Source organism: Cydia strobilella, chromosome 9, assembly GCF_947568885.1.
Source record: "Cydia strobilella chromosome 9, ilCydStro3.1, whole genome shotgun sequence".
Classification (NCBI taxonomy): Eukaryota; Metazoa; Arthropoda; class Insecta; order Lepidoptera; family Tortricidae; genus Cydia; species Cydia strobilella.
In genome coordinates this window covers 16236391-16258674 of record NC_086049.1, presented here as the reverse complement: position 1 = coordinate 16258674, position 22284 = coordinate 16236391, and the positions used below count along the sequence as shown (strand labels likewise).

At 36.2% G+C, this 22284-nt stretch overlaps 1 protein-coding gene and 1 non-coding gene across 2 annotated transcripts in view; both read right to left on the bottom strand.

Annotated features, from left to right (window-relative positions):
- Positions 1-22284, bottom strand: part of LOC134744452 (uncharacterized) — a 132306-nt gene that overhangs the window by 103815 nt on the left and 6207 nt on the right. The gene's annotated exons all lie outside the window — the stretch shown is intronic.
- Trnas-cga (transfer RNA serine (anticodon CGA)) lies at positions 18102-18174 on the bottom strand. Its single transcript has one exon. It is a non-coding gene; the product is annotated as a tRNA-Ser (tRNA).

Here is a 22284-nt window from a genome sequence, read left to right as displayed (position 1 = left end):
TGGTAATACTATACTACATTACGTTACGAGATAAGTGATTTTTATAGTAACTGCCAACAAGCGTTGACAGTTATTTTAAAAAGCTCGTATCTCGTAACTAATTTGTTGCTTTAAATTGCGGGTAGAATTATTTTGTATGGTTAATACTTTCATTGTATTCTAAACAAAATTTATCTCAATATAATTTTTAGGCCCTATGCTAACCACCGTATAAATATTCGCCCGTATTGAATTTACACACTGTATAATGCCGTTAAAATACAGTTTAGATGTAGGCCAGGCAGCTGTCTGTTTGATGGATGACCTAGGCTTAGTAGTGGGTTCCGTAGTACTTTTACGTACGTAGTAAGTTTTGGGACTCTCTCAATGGAAAAGTAAAAAAAAGAAACCAAATAATTATATTAATAGGGGATATGAAAATGAAAATGAAAATGAAAAATGATTTATTTGTGTATCAAAAATGCAGCTTATTACAAAGTAGAATTACATTTTTAGGAGTATTCTATTCTATTGTTAGACAGCCTAGGAATAGTGTCCTGAGCCCTAAACTAGGTAAACCTGTCTTATAGGGATCAGGGAATAAACCACCGCCAGTTCTAGCAATGCAGCAAAGGTTGGTTGTGAACACAAGTTAAAAACAGATACAGATGGTCAGATCGCTGTTACTTATACAATTTTAAAGTTTAGCAAGGATGATATGATATGACATTATCAGCTATAGTATATTCATCTGTATTATATATGTTTACTATTTGTCTATTACAATTATTTATTATACTGCTAAGATAATTACTTAAAAGTGTGTGTGTGTGTGTGAGTGTGTGTGTGTGTGTGTGTGTGTATACGTGCGTACTTGTACGATGAACTATACCATGATATATTATTAAATGCAATTATTCTAGCCAATCACCTAACAATTTCAAGGAGTTTTTCAGTTTCAGCGTAGTTTAGGGTCAGTAACCAATTGCGGATATTTTTTATCAAGTAGTGTTTATTACTATTTTGGATGTCTAAGCGTTCGTTGGCTTTGTTATACAGAAAGGGTGCAAGGAAGGTAAATTGACGACGATGAAAAGCCGTGTTGTGTGCAACAGAGTCGAACACCTTATGTTTTCTACGTCCACCTAGGCGACGTGCGCTTTGATTAGAGACATACCTGTGCTGTCTTAGACATACTCGTTCAATATAAAGTTGACGGACTGATAGGACCCGAGCTATGGAGTAAAGTGTTCTAGTGCAAAATCTAATTGGTTTAAAGAACATAACTTTTAGGATCGCTCTTTGTACACGTTCTAATGGAAGCAAGTGGGATTTAGCAGCACCGCCCCACACCGGTATGCAATAAGTAAGCAACGATTGTGTTAATGCTATGTACACCGATTTAAGGAAGTGTGGGTCAGAAACACGTCTTATTTTTTTGAAAATGAATATTAGTTTACGAATACGGTCTGTCAGATAGCGAATATGCCTTGACCAAGAGAGATGGCGGTCAACTATTACTCCTAAATATTTTGTTTGTTCAACATTTTCTAGCAATTCACAGTTACAAATAGCAGGGTTAGTTGCACCACCTTGCAAATCACCAATGGAGCATCTATGCACTTTAAGTGTAAAAGGAAATTTCGGCTGATTGGAACTAGTGATAGAGAAGTTAATATATTTTGTTTTAGATATGTTTAATGTGAGCAGGTTTTTACTAAGCCAGTTCGCGACTAATTTCAGGCCAGATTCTACAGCTGACTTTACCTCCAACCAGGTGTCCCCAACAAATAAGATGGCAGTGTCATCAGCAAAGGTTGTAATTTGGGCATTTGGAATGTTTAGGTCGCATAAATTGTTGATGTAGATTAAGAAGAGGGTTGGCCCCAGGATGCTCCCTTGCGGGACACCGTAGCATATTGGAGAGGACTGGCTGGTGGTATCGCCTATGCGCACACATTGTTTACGACCAGCGAGATAGTTTTCAAAGAGCCGAAGGGGCAGACCTCTTATTCCAAGGCATTCCATTTTAGCAAGTAGAATGGGAACAGAGACGGTGTCGAAGGCCTTAGCGAGGTCAAGAAAGACTGCGGTACACTTCTTTTTGTTATCAAGATATTGGGTTATCTTACTGGTTATGGAGTTCACCGCGTCCTCCGTAGACCTGCCCTTACGGAACCCATACTGGTTTGGGGAGAGGATATTGTTACTTTCTAGATATTTTACCAGGCGAGTGTTCATGAGTCTCTCCAAGAGCTTAGAGAGCGCCGGCAAAATCGAGATAGGTCGATAGTTATTTACATCGTCTCTGTTCCCATTCTTATGTATAGGTGATATAACTGCCTGCTTGAAAGCACTCGGAAATGCTCCCGATAATAAACTCAAATTAAGAATGTGAGTTAGCGGGCCCAGAATAAATTCTTTGGTTCTCTTAATAAAATACGTCGATATGCCGTCCCATCCAATGGCACATTGAGATTTGAGTTGGTCAATGCATTGTGACACCTCGTTTATGTCAGTGGGAAGTAGAATCATTGATTTGAGGCGACTGCTACAACTAGTTTCCTTTGATAACTTTGATGCTAGCTCTTTTTCAGTTGTATTTAGCTGCAGCAGTGTCCTTTGGGCTAGATTTGCTCCTATTTCCGCGAAAAAGCTATTGACATGATTGATGGAATCTTCATTGTTGCTATGTGTCTGTAATAATTCATTAGGGGGTTTAGTGTCTTTTTTTAGAAAACAAATATTTTTTACGGATTTCCATATAGCTTTAGGATTGTGTTTGTTCCTATTTAAGTCTTGTTTATCATGAATTGTTTTGAGCTGCTTCAAGATGTTGTTGCATGTATTCCTATAGTTTTTATATTTCTGTAACAAGTCTAGATCCTCAGGGTGTTTACGAACTCTCAGGTGTAGCCTATCTCTTTTCATTATACATCGGATCAAACCGGGGGTGATCCAGCTTCTAAATTTTATATAATATATTACTGCAATGTTCTGCTACCAGATTGCAGGACTAGCCTTTTTAGTAAACCATGGAGTAACTTTTATATACTTTACCTTTAACAGGTTTTTGACAGGTTTTCAGAGATAATAAAATATGACATTGATGCATCAAGGCGGTTTGCTTACAGAGGATCTACCGGGAAACGCGAATCCGAAAATTCGCTATCTGCCTCTTTATCGTTCGAATATGCAAGTGACAGAGATGTTAGATAAAGAAATTTTCTTGTTTAACGATAGACCCTCAGATTGTAGTAGTGGTGCCCTGGCGCCTCCTACGCAGATTTTCACGTAATATTCCCTATTGGGTCAACCTCATTTCAGAAAAAAGTTCTACGGGTACATATAAGTACATCACAATTTTTCTATTTGAGTCGCAAGAACTGAAAAACTGTATCCCGCCTTTAAGGGGGCCGCGAAAAAATTAGCTTTTAATTCTCTTAACTTTGCGACGTCTACAGGAAAGACGCGAACGAATTTAGCATAGGATACCTCTTTATCTTGTCCAAAAAAAGTCTTTACACAGAATTTTCTTTACATCACGTCAGTCAGAAGTCATTCTTTCATAATTATTTTGATTTGGATGCAGCTATTTGAATTGATACAGCTTGAAAAAATTATACCGTCCCGTACCGTATAACCCAAACAATTATACGGTCTGTCATCTCGTGCCCAACACTGTCTTCAACATATAAATAAATAAAAATGACTGAAAAACAACCAGCCAAGTCTTAGCTATTTAATGTATTTAATTTAACATTTATTTATTATATTTGTTTATTTAAAAAAAATAGGTTAAATTTGAATCACTTGACTTGAATAAGTCATTTTTAAAGGCCTAACTTTCAATACGCCATATTGTTAAACGTTTAGTGACTCGAGTTTAATTAACTATCGGCCTATTAGGCATCAAATTGGATGCCAGCGTTTTGAATTCGTCTCATTAAATAGTTGGCTAATTTAACCAAATTGTTGCGACACATACCTATATTGTTTTGTCCGTATATATTTCACAATTAGTGATAAAATAACTTTATTTTTAGCACCATAACAAAAATCCTACTGTTACAAAAGAATTCAAAAACAATACAATCAAAATATTTTCTTCGGTTACCGCGATAGTTACTCACGAAATAAAACTATGAAAACGCCCGTCACCCGTTGACCACGAACGCTGTAAAGAGTTCGAAACGTCGGGATGTATTATAAATTCAATATACGCGATATAATCCGTTTTCATAGTTTTATTTCACAATACAATCAAAGTTTCCTTTATTCCAGTTTCCCAAAGCCTCATCCCTGTTGCTTTCGAATTTTCTACCATTTGAACTGGGTCGGGTCACTTGGATTCGCGCCAGCGCAATACAAACACGGAATTAGTTATGACAATTTGTTACTGACTGCAAAGGATGGGTATAACGCTGCCGTTTTCATTTATTTTTATTAAAATTGGTCGTTGTTTCAAGCGTTTCCGAGTTTTCGTAGTTTTTGTTGGTTAAGTGTTGATTAGAAATTGCTATAGTTGTGAAAATTGCTTCGTAGGAAAAAAATGTCTATACCTCGACTCAAACCCGGATTTCTATACTATTAATGTTCTCCTTACTTAGTTGTATGAAACATACAAAATAATGAAAATTACTAGACTTATATTGACCGGGATATAGACCGTGATTACCTTTTGTATTATTTCTGAGCTCCCGATATTTCGACGCAGTTACATGCATCATGTTCACGGGTGACTGTCACGGTCTATATCCCGGTCAATATAAGTCTAGTGAAACTAACCGTGAATTATTCAAAACTATAATGAAAATTGTATTTTGCTGGTGGAGTTTAGCTAAATCTTCCAAATTTTAACCGAATTTTGCACAAAAATTTCGATTTAGAGCCGAGGCTATTAAATAATTTCATTTTTAGGTGTTTTTATACGTACCTCTTACTAATGTTTCCGGCGAATAATCTTAAAATTGAATATTGTATACCGCCATCAATTTCTTCTCATAGGCAGTTATATAACAAGCTAAGAAAGAGTTTTGAAAAAGTTTCAGGTTAAATGATTTTAAATTTCTTACTGTTTAAACAAATCTCATATGATTCAAAAAGTTATATTTATAGGTACGTATCTCACGACATAGCGCGAATATTGATTCTATTGTATTGCGCGAATTTTCTTTAACTACGAGTATAGGTAATCATATTTAATCATCTAACTATCACTCATCTCATCTTCCTCACGTTTGTCTTGACTTTTTACCACGACTCATGGGAGCCTGGGGTCCGCTTGGCACCTAATGCCAAGAATTGGCACAAGATAGGCACTAGTTTTACAAAAGCGACTGCCATCTGACCTTCCAACGAAGTGAGGAAACTAGGTCTTATTGAGATTAGTCCGGTTTTCTCGCAATATTTTCCTTTACCGAAAAGTGACTAGTAAATATTTTGATATTTATATAACGTATCGTAGGTACAGAAGTTCCGAAAAATTTATTGGTACAAGCCGGTGAACCCGCGTCCTCCGGATTGAAAGTCGCACGTTCTTAACTAATAACTAAATAGATAATTGCTTTGCTTGTTATTAATTTCGTTTACGTCGTACGTTACTGTATATATCTTGTATGTAAATAAATGAAAAAAATATTACTAAATATCACTATTTTTTTTTAAATATTATATATCTAAGTTAAAATGTACCTGAATTTGTTAGTTCGAAGCATTGCACCAGACTCCGTTCTGCGAAATCTAATTAACTCTATCCCGCTTCCTTGTGTAGTACTGCACTGTTAATGCTCCACTAATAACGCCGAAGCAATTTCATTTGTGCACATAAAATCTATTTTAGAGAGGAAAGCAGGACATAGAAGGACCCCAATTAAAATACGGGTTTTACTGCCATGAAAGCAAAAATTCGTTTGAAGAAGATAGGTACCTATTTTTGTGTTAGTGTCAACAGTGTTAGTGCTAAAATAAATGATAGTATAATAACCATGCACCGAAGCTAGCAATGTAATCTCCTCTTCTTGTCCTAAGCCTTATCCCATCATCTGGGGTCGGCTCTCCTTGTCTGCATTTTCCACTGTTCCCGGTTTTGGGCTACGGTGTTGTCTATTCCTATCTCTTTTAGGTCCTTCTGGACCGTCGTCAACCAGGTGGCGGGCCGTCTTCCGGCGCCTCGCGCTGTCGTGGGTGTGTCGTGGAAGTTAGCAATGTAATCTACGCCAGAAAAATCGATAAGCCATCTAAAGAACTTTGATCACTAGCTACCAATAGATGGAGTAATATATGGACTCTCGCTTCCTATGCGTACGGCAAATAACGCGGATTAGTTGTAGATTACACCATTTCATAATCACGTTTATCCCCGTAACTGAATTTTAACTATATTATATCACACGATTTGTTATAATGCTTTTGAACTTGATTTACTGTATGTTTTGACATCAGAAAAAATATATCAAAGGCACATTGGATTTAGTGAGTATTGACTGTTTTGCATTCATGTTTGCATTCTCGAGATACTAATTAAATTAAGGCGACACCCTAGCTGAATTTATTAGTTATTATGGCCGCTTTTTTTATCCACCCGAAATAAGACGACGGCTTCTTCCCTACTATCCCTACTAAAATTATAATTGCGATAGTAACTTTATTTTTCTGTCTGTTACCTCTTCACGCTTAAACCGCTGAACAGATTTAGATGAGATTTGGTATGGATATAGATTGAGGTTTGAGAAAGGGCATAGGATATTTTTTTATAAAATATCATCATTATTTCACGCCGACGAAGTTGTGGGCAAAAACTAGTAATGTAATATCTAGTTAGAGATATCTACGGCAACGAAGTAGGTCGACTTATAATTCGGCAAGTTCCCGCTGGCGCCGCGCCAAGTCCTGAATTAGGCCACTTCGTTACGCTAATTGATAAGGTATCTCACGTCTAATTGTATCAATTAGAAATGAACCGAAAACTTCGGGAGTTTCACGACAAATAGTACGTAAGTGGATAAAGAGGGCGATACTGATGATTTTAAGAGAGGTATGAGCACTGTGAAATTCTTCTCGCTTTGTGTGGTAGGGCACAGGACAGCAGATGTCATTTCAGATCTAGAGCAGAGTCCAACTGGGGAAGTACCTCCACCTACAGAAAACCGCAGCCAAATAGCACTAGACCCTACTCATAGTGTTGTGTTCCTGCCGGTGAGTAAGGTTGCCAGAGCTCAACGAGGGTGCGGAGTGTTATAGGGTCGGCAACGCGCATGTAACTCCTCTGGAGTTGCAGGCGTACATAGACTACGGAGACTGCTTAACATCAGGCTGTATGCTTGTTTGCCACCGACGTAGTATAAAAAAATATTATCAGGTTTTTAAGTAAAAGGTGCTGTTGTGTATAAAGGTACCGTTCGGAATCAAATTGCACCAGAGTAACTGCTGCAGTATTGCAGCACGAGATTTTTGTCTACCGTGAATGTCAAAATCGATGTTGCAACTGAATACTGCTGCAGTAATGCAGCCGACTGCGTTGCTTACAATTTCTTTATCTTTATCTTATCTTAAATGAATATCAACAAGTGACAAGTTTTACACGTGTTCTCAGCCTATTTTCCTTCCTCTAAAGATTCTAAACGGATATGTATTTCTGTTGCCGCTATAACAACAAATACTAAAAAGTACGGAACCCTCGGTGCGCGAGTCCGACTCGCACTTGGCCGGTTTTTTTATTTCACATTTACGAGTACCTAAGCTTAACCTAAAACCAAAAGACGAAAGAAAATTAAATTAATAAAAAAAGTTGTCAGTGGCCACAAAGATGTAATATCTGTCTTCTAGCGTGAACAGCCAAGAGGTAGTACAATCATTAGATTAGTCTTGTATATATGCCATTTTTCTTCCGAATACGTAAAAAATATAAGTCCGGTCACGCCCGCCTACGACGCGTTTCCTTATCTGAACTTTCGCGTCACGATTGATCTGTAAGATTATATAACTTTTATCAAATAAAACTGGCAGTCAACATTTAAAATGCCACTCCAAATCATTATGACCATAAAGTGTTAAAGACCAGGTACGATAAGCTTAAACGTGGGTAAAATATTATTACCTACGAAACTATTAGCTAGTTCTAAATCTAAGGAAAAACATTTAAAAGTCCCCGTTTTTTCGTTAGTCGGATAAAGCCCTAGCAAGACACAAACATGACACTTCTTCTAGGTCAGTGAGATAAATATACAATTTCCCGTTTAATTCGCGCGCCGGCAAGCAAATTTCCCGTCCCGTCCACTTTCCGGCAACATACACTTTTCTGTTGAGGCGTTTATTTATCCGAAAATGTCTACTTTCGCTCCAAGTGTTTATACCTAAATGTCGTAGACTTCAGTTAGGTACAGGTATAGCCAGAACCACGGATTTAATTATACGCTAGATGACGCAAATACCACAATTTGTATTAAAACCAAGCGTGCCGACTTTTTCATACAAAATTTACGCATAATATAATTTTTAAATTACTTATCTGTGATAGGAAATATGTTTTTGCCTTTGGGTGCTCGCAATTTTTGGGCTGTTGCAGTTAATTATCATGCAACGAAGTATTTTTTAAGTTTTCACGGACGTCATAACAACTATACCTAAGAAATTTTGGACATTGACATGGCGTTTATTAAACATTAATTGAATCCTCAATATAATATACATATATATATATATATATGCATAGTCTTTATAAATTTTATAATATAGATCTATATAATAAAATCAATACAGTAATGATTGACCCAGTTGAAAGTTTATTAGACAAATTCATAAATTTACATTAATTGTATAAAACAAAAACGATTAAAACCAAACCTACCTACCTACCTACCTAAAAAAAAAAAAACGATGTATCGTATCGTCGTATAAGCTTCATAACCCATTCTACAAAAAATCTCTTACGTGGAAATTACTGTTTAAGTACGGTATAAGATTAAAAAAAAAAGTTATTTCTCAAAAACGGGAATTAATATCAAGTTGTTATTCCGCAGACGCATATTCAATATGATATAGAATTCAACCATGTAGAAATATTTGAGTGTGTATTTAATGTAAATTAAACTTTATATTAACTCCACTATTTCTTAACTTGTAAATATGGTAAATATACATTTACAAAATATTATCACAATTAGCAATAATATTAAAAACACACATCACACGCAATCACATATTAACATCACACGCCAAGAAAACTATTATTTTTTCTAAAAAATAATGTGTCTTTCGTACATGTCACACATAAGTTTCGAAAGAAGGGCAAGAAAGCCTAATTTCGTTAAAAGTTGTGATCGAACGTAGAAGTTGGCAGTACTTTAATATTGTTGGCACTAATATTGTCTTCGGTTACCGCGATAGTTACTCATGAAATAAAACTATGAAACTATGTTTCAACTTTCTTAGATCACCTAAATTCCATCCATAGCAAAATAAAATTTACTATGGAGTTGTAAAAAGACTGTTCTCTCCCCTTCTTAGATGTATTGGTAAAAAGAAATCCTGATAACACCCTAGGTCGCACTGTGTATAGGAAACCTACTCATACTGATAGGTACTTAAATGGCAAATCGAGACACTAGGTCCATGGGGTAGGGGGGCACGGGGACTCCACAAGGCGCTTAGCAAACGCCTAAGGGAGGCCACAGGTGACCCTCGCGCGGGCGGAGTCGCGCAAAGATTGGCCATAGCAATCCAGCGCGGGAACGCTGCCTGCCGCCTGCCCTGCGTGATGGGCACCCTACCAAGGGCTCAAAATTTGATAAGTATTTTTAATTTTTAGTTTTAGTTATTATAATTGTAGTTATTTTTAAGTATTGAATGTTGTAAAACTATGTTTTCACTTAAATAAATATTTGTATTGTAGTTAGTTTTAGTTTTATATTAATTTTGTAACACTTATTATCTAATAAATGAGTTTATGTATTAGCTGTCGTCTTGAATGTTACCCCTGTGCTACCTACGTATCTGTTGGAGTAAAAGCCCGTCTGACAACAATATTAATGATGATTGATGATAATAATGAATATCAACGTCAGTATACAATTTATATAGCTATATGAATACGATAGGTATTTGTTGATACAGCGTGACCCAAATATGTTGATTATTTTTATTACTGTGGCATATTGTTGTAAATTTTAACAAACGTTTGCGTTTGTGTATGAAAGCTAAATGAGAGTATTTTAAGATAATATTCATTGTTTTAGTTAAATGATAGTTTAAATTTTTAGTGACATTTTATAAAAGACATGTATGTAATACATATTATGTAAGCAGCCGATCGTAAAGTTCCTGTGTCTTTAACATTAAAATAGATAGGTAGGATAAGTTTATTAGGTTGCTTAACACATTCATTACCGCCCAGCCAAACAAGACATTCGCGCCAGGTCGCAAAAATTTAGTCATATAAAACTGTAGTACAACGATCCCGACTATCGGGTCATCCAGCCTGGGAACGAAATCCTAAAATACCCGATAGTCCGTTTTTCGGCACCGCATGTGTTCAGATGCCCGAAGGGCAAACCGTCCAGATACAGGAGCCCCGCTACCGTCGACTCAGGGCACGAGGTACAATGATTTTCACAATTCACGCCTAGAAATTTAATGATCTGCCTGATGTTACGATCGGCCGCCGACATATACATTATTCCTAATATTTTTTGTCAACGCATTTGTGGCTATTTACACAGGAAATGCAGAACAACATTAAAGTAAAGACATTAGTGAAGTTTACGGATAAATCACTAAGTTTCCTAGTAGCTAACTGCATTGTAAGATATCCGCTAAACCAAACACATTAGCAGTGTTGCCTTGGCATGGAGAAGAGAAATCAGTGGAGATGACGTTTTAAAAATATGTGTTCAGGAACCATATGTTACGACCGCCATTGCGACTTTTACACACTCAAATCAAATTCCTTTTGATTTTCAGAGATGTTCGATGTCATGTGATGATGTGGATGTCATCACTAAATCGATATCGACATTATCGACGTTATAATTACGCAATAATCATCACCATCAACGCAACGCAATAATAACATTTTCACAGACACCTAATAAATTTGTTGTAATAAAATATTTTATCTTTATGCTAACCTCGGAAGGGAGCTCATTCCGCAATCGGAGCGTCGTTGGGAGGAATAAGGTTTAAAAAAACATTTCTGAAATAAATGTCATATAAGAAGGAAAAAATGACCAAAGCCTCCAGTGTCCAGAGCTGGAATCGAACCAGAGTCCCCCGTTTACCGGACAGGTGCCTTAACCGCTCGGCTATCCGGTCTTGGTGGCATGGGTGTTTATTTCAGTTTATAGTTTAAATAATAGTGTCAGATAAGTCGGGACGGCGAGCCGAATTGAGTTGCAGTCGGAGTCGAATATAGTACAAGTGTGTCTACTTGAAAAAACACAAATTAAAATATTTTCATAGAAAATATATTTTTTTTTTTTTTTAGATTAAAAAACATTTCATTGATGTCTCTATACATCACCGGTCTATAAATTTGAAAGGCCTAACCCTACGAAAATAAATAGCCAACATTTCTCAAATATCGAGCAGAGAAGCTTCGTTCGGCTCTCCCTCGTGCCACCCATTTATAACTATAGCTGATTTACCGTTCTAGCTTAGAGCAATAATTGCTCGCTGTGATTAATTACTGTACAGCCAGCAACAGTAGCTATGCTCTGGTCAAAATGACACACGCTCTTATTCTCGTAAGGATTAAGTCGTTTTTGGATCATTTTGAAAGGCGCCCGCTTGGGTACTTGTGCTCATGGTTATACAGAAACGTTGCAATGTTGCAGCCTTTGTCTTAGACGCGTGAACGCTGTGTAGAAACTTCTAATTACAGTTAGTTTTTTTAGCATTAGAAAGAAGTTAAGCGATTTTGACGTGTTTTTTTTTATCACTTTTAAAAAATAAGTTACAGCAAATATGTTACAATTATAAACCATATATTTTACATTCTTTTGCTTTCAAAAGTAATAAAAACTAATTTTTAAAAATGTTTTACAATATTTTTCAATAAAAAGACACGTAAAGATTGTTTACCTTTTTTCTAATGCTAAAAAAACGGACTATAGTAGGTAGAACTCGGATGGTATTATAGCACTTAATATTAAATTTATTCAATCGTTAATTTTGTTTGTGATAATATTATTCAAACTGCTATCAACTTTAAACTCTCGCGTTTTATACACATAATTAATGTTACTACCGGGTCTAACGCGATTAAATTTCATTATTTTACCTTTTTTCCAATCTTTCAGCCAGGTTGCACTATGTGTGGTCACGGAAGACACGTCCTAGCAAAATGTCAATTAAGATATTGGTAAACAACACTAAACTACCCGAAATTTGTTCATATAATTGTTCGGGGTAGAAAAATAAATTGATCTACCCGTTTTCGTTTAATGTTAATTGAAGGCATGTTTACAAAAACAACATGACTACACTAGACATGAATTTACAGGAAACGAAAAAAACTAAATGTCTTCTTATATATTAGTTATTGGACATAAACATTGTGTAGGTGATTTTAGTAAGTGGCCAATAGTTCCGAAATATACGATTACACATTTCAAAGACCAGTATTTTTGGAAAAAAATTGAAAAATAAGTTCGTCACTTATGCTGTTTTTGTAAAATTTGTTAGTTATGTTCTTTTTGTAAGAAAATAAAACAAGTTTCTATAGAAATTATGTTTTGTGTTCTATCAGAGAGATACAGATTTATCTTACTTAACTAGTGGATTTACTGATTTTGGGCAATTGGGGTCATTTTTGGATCTTTTGCTCTACGTGTAGATCCTGCTTAGACGAATGCTATGATACCAAAAACTCAAATCCGCAAAAAATTATAGTTATGTTGTTTTTGTAAACATGCCTTCAATTGCCCACGGCATGACACGCACATTATATAAACTAATGTCGGGTAGTTAAGTGTTGTTTACCAATATCTCCATTGACATTTTGCTGGGACGTCAGTCTTCCGTGACCACAACTAGTGCAATCTGGGCCGTGTTGCATAATAAACTACAACTAATATTACAAGAGGAACTCCTTTTCTAATTTCTAAGCAAACGAGCAGACGGGCCGCCTGATGGGAAGCATTCATCGCCGCCCATGGACATAAGCAACACCAGAGGAGCCACTTATCCCATAATAAAATGAAACACATACACAACTACATAGATTTAGATTTAGATATTTATTCTCATAATATGAAATTACATTATAATTATGTTTGTGATAATTACCAGCACTACCATTAATCGAACCTAATTTCAGCCATTCGTCTTCATATGGCCCGAATTGCCGAATTTGTAAAGCAACCTTAGCCATGGTGTCATAAATTCGGCGGAATGTTTGCTGCGTGACGCCATTAAACGCTAATCGCAGCCATTTTGACTTTATGGGACTGTCACAGATATTATTGGCGTTTCGTATAAAACGTATTATTTCCTTTCACTGAATGTGAGGAACTTTGGTTTACCTTATTCAAAAGATTAAGCATTTTTACATTTGACATTGAGAAACATATCACTTTTGAATCCGTTATGACTTTTAATTCACACATTTTGTAAGATTGGTTACAAAAAGTGCATATATATACAGAAAATTCGACTGAGGGTACTTCTTCCGCAAACAATATATACAATAAAAACATTTCCAAAGTTCTTGTGAATTCAGGATGACTCACGCTAGACCGGGCCGGGCCCGGGCCGAGGCGTCCGACACGTCATTTTCTATGACGGCTAATCGGTGATCACGTGGAGCTTTCCATAGAAAACGAAGCGTTGGAAACTCCGGTCCGGCCCCGGCTCAGTCTAGCGTCAGTCATCCTTAAACTATCATTATTTTTATCTTAGTCGGCCTATCAATACGAGTAGGTACGTGCAGGCTCGAGAGTTCGACGTACAGTGTTAATTTATTGAATTAGTTAAATTATTACCCCCTTATTCTTAAAACTTAGCAAACTTCTGTTAAATTTTGTCTTTTCTAACAAACACACCATATCATAATGACAGACAGATATGAAATTATGACATGTAAATAACACTGGCACTGCGAGGGATTGCATTCTCCCGTTAGTGTTATTTTGTTTTAAATTTAAGTCTACCTACTAACCCCTTAGTTTTGTAAGTGTTACTAATAAAATGTGTCTTGGTAATGAAATAAATGTATTGAATTGAATTGAATTGAACTGCGTGTGCTATCAAAATCTCTGCAGACTTTTCTTGGTCTAACATCTTGGTCGAACATCATCATTCATCAGCTTGTTTTTGATTTGACAGATGCTTATGAAAGCCATTAGATTTGAATAATTAGAACAAAATAATGCACTAATATGACAATGGAAACAGTAATCTTTATAACTAAAAACACCCATCGAATCTACCGCCTACCCAGCTCGCTGTATGCATGTCTCTGCTATAACAATGCCGGCTTAACGTATTTGCTCAGCACACAATTACACTAATGTGTCTGGAAATAGTCTCAGTACACGGGCTTTGGAATTACCGAAATTCCATCTGAGTTCCTGGAACTCCAATGGAATTGGACTAAAATTAAGTTTGCCGGGTTTTATTAGGAAATCGTAGTTGCGAACGTTTATAACTGTAATAAAATTGAATGGTTCGTGGAAATTCGAAATATTATTTTACGTAAGTGTTATAGTAGGCTGAAGAGGTAACAGAAAATTAGACAGACTGACAGACAGACACAATTCGAAAAAATCATGTGTTAAAATATTTATAATAATATTAATATCCAGAGAGGAAAATGAGGACAAAGTCTGTATGAAAAGGCGATTTCGCGCGGGTCCTTCACTTTCGTCTTAAGAAATACGAAGCAATTGTTAGGTTTAACGCAAAACACGGTAGTAAACAGTCGTTAAACCATCTTGAAAGTCCAACGGATTTTCGACTCTATCTAGAGAACAGAGCGCTTATTGGTGGCAAAATAAAAGAAGAAAACAACAGGTAACACAACATATTAGCCACAAAATAGTCCCAAGTCATCAAGGTGCTAGCCTGGCTGGGCTAGCGCTGGTCTTCCGTCGGGGCCATGATCTTGCTCAGCACGAAGTGTAACATAATATATAAAACAATATACATATTAACAATATATCTCTATGAACAATCGATTACCGAGCCGACACTTAATATTATACAGTTGAATCTTACAAAAAAACTTAAATATCTTTGTTATGTTTCATAATCATCATGTCAGCCGATAGACGTCCACCGCTGAATATAGGCCTCCCCCAAGGCTCGCCACTCCGACCGATCCTGTGCCGCTCGCATCCACCGAATTCCCACGACCTTAACCAGGTCGTCGCTCCATCTTGTTGGAGGCCTATCGGCAGCTCGTCTTCCTGTACGCGGACGCCATTCTAAAACCTTCCGGCCCCTTAATTTTGTTATGTTTACATCTCCGAAAAGGCCGAAAGTTATATTGCTATAAATATAAATGTATAGTTTAAGCAAACTTCACAATATCATAAATTGGAGTAAAATAATAAAGGTACATTATAAACGAACAAAGTAGCGACAGATGTCGCTACTTTGATCTCAAAGATGCTTAAAGTCTTCAAAATTGCTGTCGTACACATCGTTAAAGCACTCCAGCAATCAAGTATGGCACGAATATGCACCCTTCTCCCCCCTCTTTTTCTCCCTACCCCCGGTTACAACGGTCTTGTTTTTTGTAACCTCAACTTCCTTCCCCCTTATACGAACATTTACCTTTGAAGTAATTCGTAATACGTTTTACCGCGATGACTAGACTAATGTAACTAGACCTTTAATCGAAAATATACATATATGAATATACGTAAAACACAGATAGGGTAAACTGGTCTAAGAGCACGCATCCGATAAGAGTACGCTACACCAAAATCCACGAAGCTGTTTAGGATACGCGCTTAAGGGTCCCCGGCCAGCTCGGTTCTCCATACAAACGTAGTTCCGCTCTCATTTTAAAACGAGTAGCTAGATTGCTCTGAAACTTTGTACTTACAATAGGATAAGGTATATCTATGTCTGTAATTAGTTTATGTAGCTTCAGATACCATAGTTAAAAAAATACAACGAATTTAAGTTTTTCATACAAAACTCGTTTTGGCTCTGTAAAAGTTACGTAATTTTTTTTTTTAAATCTTACAATCATAATTATTTTTACCATTTTGGAAGTATTTTTGAGACTATAGTTAGACTGTAATTATTTTGTAAAAATAAAAAATAAATCTCCAAGGACGTTGCCTACCGCGTTACGCGGGAGCAGTTATGAAGTTACGTAGAACTCTAGTTTCCTTTTTTTTGAGATCTTCTAACAGTCAGTCAGATTAGCTGGAAGAGATCCCTTATAGGGATAAGTTCGCCTTTGTACTTCCATTACTGTAATTTATTTTTTAAAACCTGTGTTGTGTACAATACAGTGATTAAGTACTACTACTACCTATCTTCTAACAGTCAAATGGCAAATGTGTCGCCACAAGAAGCTAATAATAAATTTGAGGAGCAAAACTTTAACACTGAATGAGGTAAACGAGAAGACGAATGCCGGATGGCTCGTTACGCTGCGTCTTACGTAAGCCAATAACTCACGAACGCGAAGCGAAGCAGCGCGGCGCGGCGCGGCGGGCCCACGGCGTTCGCGTTCGCAACGAGATCGCCCACGTAGGACACTTCTATAGGTATCAAAGGATTGATTCACCCCGCGCCGCATCGCGCGTCGTCGTTTGTTCGCTTACTTAAGACGAAGGGTACGGAAGTACCCTCTTTTCTTGAAAATTTGAAGGTCTGGACATACCGCAGACGAAAGCTAATTTTACAGTTTAGCTATGCCAGACGCAAATGGGCGTCACGCTATAATAATTCACAGATTCTAAAATGACACGTTAATATGTTTAAGTCATAAATAATATGATTACTTTATAGTTTAAGCAAACAATAATTTCGTTAAAAGGCAGAGCTAACCCGATTGGTTTGACGGCGGTGATGCACTTATAAGCCCCTTGAACATCACTCCTAATATTTGACATACGTCGTAATGCTCTTATGTAAATTGGTGTAATAACATTCCTGAGCCGGTTCTGCATAATTGAGAAGACGCAATTATACGTACCGTATGTATAGGTTTACATTTTATATAATTACGAATGAATTTAACAGTCGCTGTAATTTTGTTGCTTTGGTGATGTTCGTAATTGAGTTCAACTTTGAATTTGGAACTTTTCTACCTGCACGGTTCCCATGAGTTGGCATTACCACAGAATAAGTAATAGTATTATCATACAGAACGGCCACGCACCGCCCCGCCCCGACTCGAATTACCTCGCCTCGTGACAGCAGATTGACGGCCGTTTGCCAGCCGCTCAGTACTATTTTTAGCAACTTACACTATGACGCATGCCGCGTGTACAGACGTGCCGTTCACACAGAAACGCAAGTGATTTTTGATGTATGGCGTGTCCGCCCTATGGCATTACTACTCGATCGCATTACCTTTCGATCGCACCAATACATCAGTGCGATCGAGATGGACTATGATCGAGTTCACGCAGTCGCTAGCGTAAAACGTCAAGTGTCAACTCATAGTAGCCGTACTATTACGTGCTACTACTGTTATTTTTACGTATTTGAAAAATATTTTAATGGTGTTATTGTTTTTTTTTATCAATCACAATACCTCAATAATACGAATAAAAATTTAAGGACACCATTGTTGTAACTTGTAAGTATATCTAATAGCCGCTGGTGGTCGGGCTTTCAGCTCATCCCGACTGATATCTATACAAATACGAGGGTTCTTGCTGTACCTGACCTTTCTACTCTAAAACTACTCTAATAAAACTTGATTACGTGTGGGAATATTTAAAAAATAATGCACTGTTTTTTTTTTACTGAATGTTTACATTATATTTACTTACATGTATTTTATTTTAATTAACATTTTGGTAACAAGTTTGGGAACAAATCAAGTTATTTATATTAAATATTTTGATTTGTGTTTTTTAAGTAGTTACACTACTATATATAAATTAAAAACTGTAATAGATGTCATATATTAAAGAAAAGACGAAGCCCTCCAGTGGTGAAGGCCGGATTCGAACCGGCGTCTTTAGCTATCGCGGCTAACGCCATGAACCCCTAGGCCACCCCACCACGGCGGTGCCCGTCCGAATTGCTCGACTATATGCCATCTTAGTAAGACTAGGCGTCTTTGAGGCGTCGTCCAGCTCTAAGGGGTTTTTTTTTCTTTAATATATGACATCTATTACAGTTTTTAACATTTTGTTCTTAATAATCGAGATTTTAAGTTTATGACAATATTATAGACCGATCAGCTGTTGTCGGTCATTTTCTATGTTAATTAGTTTAGCTAGTGCGTCTAGTCTAAGTACATTATCCTATGGTATTTAAGTACTCTCTGCCGGGCTAGCACATGATTGGCGCGAGAGTATCTCGACGCGACATAGACTACCCGTCCCCCTTTTATTCATACAGTTAGTAAAAGACGGGTAGTCTACCTCGCGGCGAGATACTGTCGCGTCAATCATGTGCTCGGCCTCCAGCAATACATTGTATATGCCGGCGGGTCTTCTCCACACTGATCTTATCTTTTAAAATTTGTTTTTACCGGCTACATACTGATACAATTTGCAATCTGTACCAGGAAAAAAACTATTACAAATTCTTGGTAGTTCCACATGGACCCCGTGGGGGCATAGCAATATTACATGCATACTTAGGATCTAATCTTAAATCTATGTGTATAATATAAAAGTAGGTCAATTTAGTAGATCATCATCTTCCTCGCGTTGTCCCGGCATTTTTGCCACGGCTCCATGGGAGCCTGGGGTCCGCTTGGCAACTAATCCCAAGAATTGGCGTAGGCACTAGTTTTTACGAAAGCGACTGCCATCTGACCGTCCAACCCAGAGGGGAAACTAGGCCTTGTTGGGATTAGTCCGGTTCCCTCACGATGTTTTCCTTCACCGAAAAAATCAATCAATCAATCAATTTAGTAGATATGACTGCCAAATGAGAATTTTGACCTAAATAACCAAAAAAAAATTAAGCTAAACAAAAGCCGTAAAGACGTAACGATAAAGAGGTGTGTGGAAATATAAAGCGGGACATAAAAACCAAAGCGTTAAGGGTTGAGGGAGTAGCCCCCCGGGGGTATTAAAAAGTCAAACCAATTACAATGCAAAAACCATTATCAACAGCCTGTTTACATACTTATATTATGTCAATTTCTTTACTTATTTTAAATGCGATTGCTCAAATATATCAATAATATAATTTTTAAGAAAAAAAAACCGACTTCAATGGGGGATGCCGCTGAAAGTTTACTTATTGTTGATGGTGCACTCTTAGATTCCAGACAATGAAATGAAATAGACAGCACTGCATATTTTGCGTAATTATCCTAATCCATCTTTTGACTAATTTTGCCTAATTGCCTAATTATTATAATATTGCCTAATAATGTAGAAAAGGAGGTAAAACCACCCACTTTTCTAGTAGCATTTCGTTTTTGTAAGGGTCGCAGTTCTAACCTAACCTAACCTACTTTTCTGATAGCATTTCGTTTCTGTAAGGGTCACAGTTCTAACCTAACCTAACCCACTTTTCTAGTAGCATTTCCGGGTCTGGGTCTGGGTCCGGATACGAGTCCGGGTCCGTGTCCGGCTGTCCGGGTCCAAGTTTGGGTCAGAGTTCGGTCCGGGTCCGGATCCGAGTTGGGGTCCATGTCCAGACCAGGGTCCGGGTCCGAGTCCGGGTCCAAGTTTGGGTCTGGGTCCATAAGGAAGAGAACAAATCGCCAAACGTGAACTATGTGTCATTGAAGAGTTCCATTCTGATCATCATCAGCAGTTCCACTTAATCAAATGTCACTTTTTTAAATGTAAATGCTGGATTTCTTGATGAAAATACAAAAATCACAATATGTATGCATTTCACATTTGAGGAGTTCCCTCGGTTCCTCATGGGTCTCATCATCAGAACTTGAGCTTGACAAAATATGCCTTAAAAACTTAAGTTGCTTAACAAACATAAAGAAGAGGACAAATCGCCAAACGTAAACTATGCTTCATTAAAGAGTTCCATTCTGATCATCATCAGCAGTTCCACTTCATCAAATGTCACTTTTTAAAATGGAAATGCTGGATTTGTTGATAAAAATACAAAAATCACTATATGTATGCCTTTCACATTTGAGGAGTTCCCTCGATTCCTCATGGATCCCATCATCAGAACTCGAGCTTGACAAAAATGTTTCTTGAAAACCTAACTTGCTTAACAAACATAACGAAGAGGACAAATCGCCAAACGTGAACTATGCGTCATTGAAGAGTTCCGTTCTGATCATCATCAGCAGTTCCACTTCATCAAATGTCACTTTTTTAAATGTAAGTGCTTGATTTGTTGATGAAAATACTAAAATCACTATATGTAAGCCTTTAACATTTGAGGAGTTCCCTCGATTCCTCATGGATCCCATCATCAGAACTGCGTTTTGACAAAAACGGGACCAATCTGTATGTATATACTTACAATCAAAAAAAGAATTTTCAAAATCGGTCCAGAAATGACGGAGTTATGGAGTAACAAACATTAAAAAAAAAAAAAAAAAAAAAAAAAAAAAAAAAAAAAAAAAAAAAAAACATACAACCGAATTGATAACCTCCTCCTTTTGAAATCATGAAGTCGGTTAATAAAATCACTCATATCTGTTGGTCATTATGAGCTTTTCAAAAAAATTTAAATGTTACTCAGCATTCGTATAATTTTCATGTTTTTGTTTATCTTGATTTAAATCGCTTATACCTTATACCTGTTGGTATAAAAATTCAAAATATTACTTATTTTCAATTTTATAAAACATGACTCACTATTATTTGAATTACTTGTATTTTTTTAATTTTCTACTAGTAAAATAAATATGGGGAAATTTGTACAGTCGCCATCAGATATATCAGAGCGGCCGAGGTGGTCACAATATCTGAACACGCACTCTAACGCCCTGACAATAGAGGCGTGTTCAGATATTTGTGAGCACCTTGGCCGCTCCGATATATCTGATGGCGACTGTACACAGTCTCAAAATAAATATAAAAGTTTGTTTCAGACTATCATAAACATTTATATCAACTTCTTAATTAAAGACAAATTATATTAGTTACGGGATAGTCATAATAGTTTTAAACTTCTGCTATTAAACAACAAATAGGTACTAATCATAAAAATCAATATATTTTATTCTGTAGTATTTCTATTGTACTGTAAAATCGTTCTACTTTGTTCCCCTAATGTTCCAATTTTGTATAAATGATTTAACGTCTAATTATATTAAAATGTTACATTTCTATGTTATTGTATACTTATATGGGGTGATTAATGCTTGATATAATTATAAAAATTTAAACAACAAATAGGTACTAATCATAAAAATCAATATATTTTATTCTATAGTATTTCTATTGTACTGTAAAATCGTTCTACTTTGTTCCCCTAATGTTCCAATTTTGTATAAATGATTTAACGTCTAATTATATTAAAATGTTACATTTCTATGTTATTGTATACTTATATGGGGTGAGTAATGCTTGATATAATTATAAAAAAATTTATCATACATTTGTTATAATGCCATTTGTTATATAATTATATGTTATAATGTAATTTCTATTATACGTTTCTTTTGTTATATTGTGATTTCGTCTAAACTGTCATTGATATAATGCCTATATTATATAATTTTTAAGTATTTAGTATATAGAGATATTTTATAATGGATTTTGTTATATTATATTTTAGTATAACGTAATACTTTGTACAATTTAAAGCAAGTTAGTAAATATTCTTTATTCATGAAGTTAAAAATACACAAAAAAAAACATTGAATTATTTCCGATAAATATTCACTTGTATACAGGTTTTACTGACCTCCACACTTGGCTATGCCTGTACCGTGAAGGAGAGAAAATATTAAATATCTAGTAGGTTCAATAATGCTAAAAACGATTAACAAGTTTGAATGAAATATTATTACAGAAAGTAATATTAGAGAACTTAACAAAAGGTAGGTACATTAGCTATTGCAATTAGTCTAAATACTAAGTCTAAATAATAATGCTAGACTTTAAATGAATAAAATAAACTTTATTTTTTTTATTAATATTATAAATACAAGATATATACAGACATATAAACGAAATTAATAACTAGCTTAAATCTAAAATAGGCCCTTGAGGCATTGTACCA